This window comes from Trachinotus anak, unplaced genomic scaffold (genome assembly GCF_046630095.1).
Source record: "Trachinotus anak isolate AG129_WGS33_773 ecotype Australia unplaced genomic scaffold, CSIRO_AGI_Tana_v1 ptg000021l, whole genome shotgun sequence".
Taxonomy (NCBI): Eukaryota; Metazoa; Chordata; class Actinopteri; order Carangiformes; family Carangidae; genus Trachinotus; species Trachinotus anak.
Genome location: NW_027273872.1, coordinates 8,146,622 through 8,152,621, shown reverse-complemented (window position 1 = coordinate 8,152,621; position 6,000 = coordinate 8,146,622).

Here is a 6,000-nt window from a genome sequence, read left to right as displayed (position 1 = left end):
TTTTGCACGTTCAGGTTGAGCTGACATGGCAGTCGCTGTTGGCCACACCACATCGTTTTTACTGCCTGTGCTGCAATGAGGACCACCAAGTCAGTTTGAGGTTGGTCTGAGAAAAAGTGGAAACAGCAGCAAGTTTCTACATGATGTGAATATTACGTTTTGGCTATCTATAAATGTAGATTAAGAATTTAACATACTGTATGAATGCTTATATATATAAATATTTGAAGAGAGAGATGAAGATATCTGTCTAGTTGAAAACCCCTGCAAAGGTATACATAACTATTTTATAGATTCTGTATAATTGATGCAGTATCTCCACCTTAGTTATAGACTACTCATGAGACACAGTATTTACAATTGCATGGAAGTTATGATCAGTGAAAACCTTCGTGAACAGATCTCAAATCAACTGGTTGTTTTTTAAATAAAGATACTGTGAACTTAAGGTACGGATAATAAGAGCATGCAGAGCTGTGCTAAGAATGTAATCAGAGGAAGTATACCATAAAGCAATATCTTAACTCATCAAAATGTAAATAAAGATATCCAGAATGTTCTCACTTCTCATAAATGAATTAATGGAAACTTGGACCCTAGTAAAATTCATATGGTAGTAAAATGGCTTAATGATATAGTTTAGTATAGTATATAATATAGTATATGTGAAATCTACGTTTTACTTTTTAAAAGATATTTTGACTTGTAAAGATGAATTTTAAGATATCTTAAAGGAGAAGTCTGGTATTACTCTTGATTTTTCTTATTGTAATTAAATTCTATGAAAAGATTAAAGCCAACAATGTTTTTTGTCTGTCTCTCAGCACTGTCCTACTTCCCCAGCCTGTCTGTGACACTCACCCTGAATCCAATTAATTTCTATTGAAGATAGTATACCTTAAAAGTGAGTCTTTTGTATAATTTTATTTTTAAAAAGGACAAAGTCATTTCCTGAAACAGCAGGGCACTGTAGTTTTTAGTAAAACTTACCCAAACAGGAGTAAATAGAACATTTGTTGGGGACTGTTTTCAGCCGTGGATAATACATATTTGGTGCTCTATTGAGTGTTTACATATAAGTGGGTTTAAAAATAATCTACAGTGCCCATGTTCATTTGTAATGAAGGAACATATTACCCAGTGCAATGTCGTGGCTGAACGTGGTTTTAATAGTTTTTGGACAACAATGGAGGTTGATGGCACAAAAAATAAGATATATCAAGGTTTGGATATGCAGATAATACTTATTAGTTAGATATGTCATCTGTTGGTTTTTGTCTTTTCATCATATTTGTGGAGAACTAACAAAAAATATAGATGATCACCAGATTTATCCTTTAAATTAGGATTTCAAATAGTCAAAACATAACTATAGATATATTAAACGTTTTGGATTTGTCATAAATAAAATGAATGTATCTATGATCTGATATTAAGACCAGTCAGTAATCTACAGTATCAATAGCCTGATGATAGCTGTGAAATTATTGTTTTAATATCTCTTTAAAAAGGTGTTTTAACTTGTAAAAATCTATTTGAAGAAAGTGCAGTTTGAAATGTCATTCTAACTAGTAGGATTTTAAAGTGGCTTGCTCTACTACTGTACTGTAAAGTTGCTGTTGAATGTGGATGTAGTTTTTTTAAACAGCTGTATTCATAAAAACGTAATATATTACAAATCTAAAACAAAGAACAGGCATGACAGTAAAAATTATAATCTAGATGAAATATTGTAAAAAAGAAAAAAAAAATGCCTTAATTCCTCTTTATATTCTACTTAGACAGAGGGATCCAGTTATGGTGGATTGATAACATTAAAGAAAACATATTCACCTCTTTATCAAAACCATCAGCTCCCACTGAAATACTCTGAAATGTCACAGGTCAAAAAAACAATGCAGAACAATAGGCCTGCTACATGTTAGACTGCGTGCATTGAGTATATTTTTAGTTGCAGCTACAGGAAATGAATGTAAACAATTCAGCTGTTAAAAATTCTATGGCCTATTTGACCACACAAAGGCATTTTTCTCTTATGTTTCTAAATGACGGATTTCTTTGAATCACGACTTTAAAGGAGCTCTCATCCTTCATTATTCATGTTAATTTATGCAACAGAATACCCAACTAATAAAATTTTGGAATATTTAAGTGTGTCTTGGTCCAAAGTAATGAGATATGCCAATAATAATATGTAAATTTAGTGAATTATTGAATAGGCATGACTGAGGATTTCTTATTAGTTTGCATGTTTATCTCAAAAAATCCATCAATTTTTCAGAGTGCTTCTCGTGCCCTAGCCAATAAGTAAATCTAATCAAACAGTGAAATCAATAATTCAGGTGTTTATGTGCTGCTGTGTGCATGTATCTGTGTGTGCAATTGTGTAGTACAGTAGATTTAGTTTTGTCTGGTCTTTATTTACAGGATACAGTCACCAAACTTTGTGAGTGGCAGCCTTTTTGTTGACTTGGCACCGATTCCACTGTAATAAACTCATGGCTGATCTGAAATCAATACAGTTTATCAACCACTCACTGCTGATTATTGCTAAGTGCCTTTTTTAATTACACTGCCCCCCTGTCTCGAGAATACTACAAAACACGAGGAGAGGCAGTAAATGTACAGTGGTGAGATGCATGCGATATTTTACAGCAGCCTGTGGTGATCTGGTAAAAAAAAAAAAAAAAAAAAAAAAACCTGTGCCAAATGTGTTTTTTTCTTCTTCCTCTTCTTCTCCATTCCCCTGCCTCATTTGCAATGATTATGTTATCAGGGCAGCCAGGCAAAAGGGTGGAGCAACCATAATTTCAGTGCGGGATTAGGCAGAAATAACGAGGTCACCAAGTTACAGTTGCCATGGCAACGACACATCCAAGAACACAGGATGCCATTGCTTATAAAAAAATAGAAGAAACAGGGCCCAGGATTTTTCCTCTCTCTCTCTCTCTCTGCCTCTTTTTTCATACCCCTCCCTCTCCATCTTTCTCTCTCTCCCATCCTCTCCTTCTTCCCGTCTCCTCTTTTTTTTTTTTTTTTTTTTTAGGCAGTGAGGAGCGGAGGGGAGCAGTTCACTTTCACTCCCTCTGTTTTCCAGAGCCTTTTGTTTCTGAACATATTCAGAATAATAAATTCACTGTTGAGTACATTTGCATCTTTCTGGTATTCATATTTGGTGGGAGGTCTGTTTCCTCTCATTTTAACGTGGCTGTACCTGCTCTATAAAGCTCATTAGAGAACACCCTTCGTCACCCTCCTCACCCTAATCAGTCGCCAATCAGTTGTGTGACTTTCTGCAGAACAATAGTGTATTTGAGGATTTTCAGTCAGGATTTAAAGTGCATCATAGCAAAGAGACAGCACTAGTGACAGTTACAAATGACCTTCTAATTGCATTGGACAAAGGACTTGTCTCTGTACTTGTCTTGTTAGATCTTAGTGCTGCTTTTGACACCCCTGACCATCACATCCTATTACACAGACCAGAACATTTAAATGGCATTAAAGGAACTGCACTAAGCCAGTTTAAGTCCTATTTATCAGATATCTTTCAATTTGTACATGTTAACAATGAATGCATGCAAATGTTAGTCATGGAGTTCAACGAGGTTCTGTGCTTGGACCAATTCTATGCATCTTATATATGCTTCATTTAAGGAATATTATTATGGAACACTCCATAAACCTTTATTGTTATGCAGATGATACGCAATTACATTTATCAATGAAGCCAGATGAAACCAGTCAGTCAGCCAAACAAAAAGCTTGTCTCAAGGACATAAAAATGTGGATAAGCTGCAATCGTCTGCTTTTAAACTCAGACAAAGCTGAAGTTAATGAACTTGGCCATAAACACCTCAGAAACTTGTTATTTAATGATATACTCACTCCAAATGGCGTTGCCCTGGCTCCCAGCAACATTGTAAGGAATCTCCTGAGTTATCTTCAATCACTATATGTCCTAACTAACTTCAAAGACAACCTTTTTTGACATATACAACATTGCAAAAGTCAGACACGTTCTTAGCCTAAAACACACAGAAAACTAATTATGTACCTAATTATGTTACTTCTATGCTGGATTATTTCAGTTCCTTATCATCAGGCTGCCCCAACAAGTCTCTAAAGACTCTCCAGCTTATCCAAATTGTTGCTACCCATGTATGGACAAGAACTAGGAGAAGAGATCATATTTCTCCCATATTAGCCTCGCTGCACTGGCTCCCTGTAAAATCCAGAATAGACTTTAAAATCCACCTCCTCACCTTCAAAGCCCTTAATGGTCAGGCACCATCATATCTTCAATAGCTCATAGTTTCCTTTTACCCCACTCTCCTGTGAAACCATCTTGCATTTTGAGTAAACACAATCTCCACTTTTAAGAGTACGCTTAAAACTTTGCTTTTTGGTTGTTAGGGCAGGCTCAGACTTGCCTTGACGCATCCCTTAGTTATGCTGCTAGAGGCCTAGACTGTCATTGTTCTTCCCATTATACATCTCTATGTTGAATTTGCATTGTGCTGTCTCTTTCCTCCTACTCTCTCTCTGTCTTTGTCCACTACCACCAACCCAAATGGTTGAGGCAGACGGTCACTAAACCAGAGCCCATTTCTGCTGGAGGTTTCTACCTGTGTAAAGGGAGTTTTTCCTTGGCCCTGTTGCCAAGGGCTTGCTCAAGGGGGAATGTTGGGTGTCTCTAAATAAAATTGCGAAGAGTACGGTCTAGACTTCCTCTATATAAAAAGTACTTTGAGATAACTTCTGTTATGAAATAATAAGTTCTCCACATTTTTTGGCTGATTTCTGTTTTAGGGGAAAACTATCTGAGGTGACTGAAGTCAGAAAAAATCAAGAAATAAGAAAGAATGGCTTTTTTTTTTTCAAGGGAAACAATTTATCTGGTACCCTGGTCTGAGCATCGATTTGGATTGAAGTTGCCAGAAGCTTTTGGGCTACTGTTCAAACAGATATCCATTCCCATGTTACACCTAACTTCTGGTAAGACCAGAGCCCAGAAAACCAACCCAACACTATGCAAAGTCCAATAATCAGCAGCCCTGGAGATAGCACCCAGTCCAGTGCAGTAATTTTGAAGCACTATTGATCGTCTTTGGGATGATGCCGATTACACAAAGCCTTAAAAACAAAACGCATTGTGGAGAATTGTAGAAGATGCAAGGACAGTAGCTGATGGTAAACAACAGGGATAGATTAAACAGTGAACCATAATTTGTGTTTCCAGTTGGCTGTAGACAGTTAAAAACGTTGAAAAATAATGACATTGAACTTAAGGACAACTACAGTATTAACAAAAGGTGATAGGACACAACCTGCTCAGGAATAATCAGCAGTTTTTATTTCCATTTCATGTAATAATATAGACAACTAGAGTGCTTCACATACACCAAATTATAAAACTACAATTATAGAACTCACATAGCGTACATTATATACTGTACGTGTACACAGCAGTGGCAATATTGTGATGTTTTATCTAGTTATTAAGCAACGTAAACATACAGTGTAAGATATCCTGATTTTTAAAGGTACACAATTACAGTAAAAATATTTAAATATTGTACAGAAAGTTATTCAATTCAGTTCATTCTTAGATTGCTTTTAATATGAATTAATTTATGAGCAGCATTATAATGGTGGCTATATATTTTTCAAGCTGATCATATGCTTTGTGGGCGGTTAAAAGGAAAGTACAATATTTCCCTCATAAGGTATATACTAGAGTAGGCTACAAATAAATTTACATATAATGATAATACAGTACTCAGGTAAATGTACATAGTTTCTTTCCACTGCTTCTTACACAACATAATTACATGTATATAATGTAGATTACTGTGATATACATGTCATATATTTGGCACATTATGTCTTAAAAGACTGAAATTTTATACTGTCCTATGTTGTTTTACTTCAATATATGACATGTATGATATGAATAATTCTTTACTTTAAGTCTTAATATGTGGCATATGCAAGAAT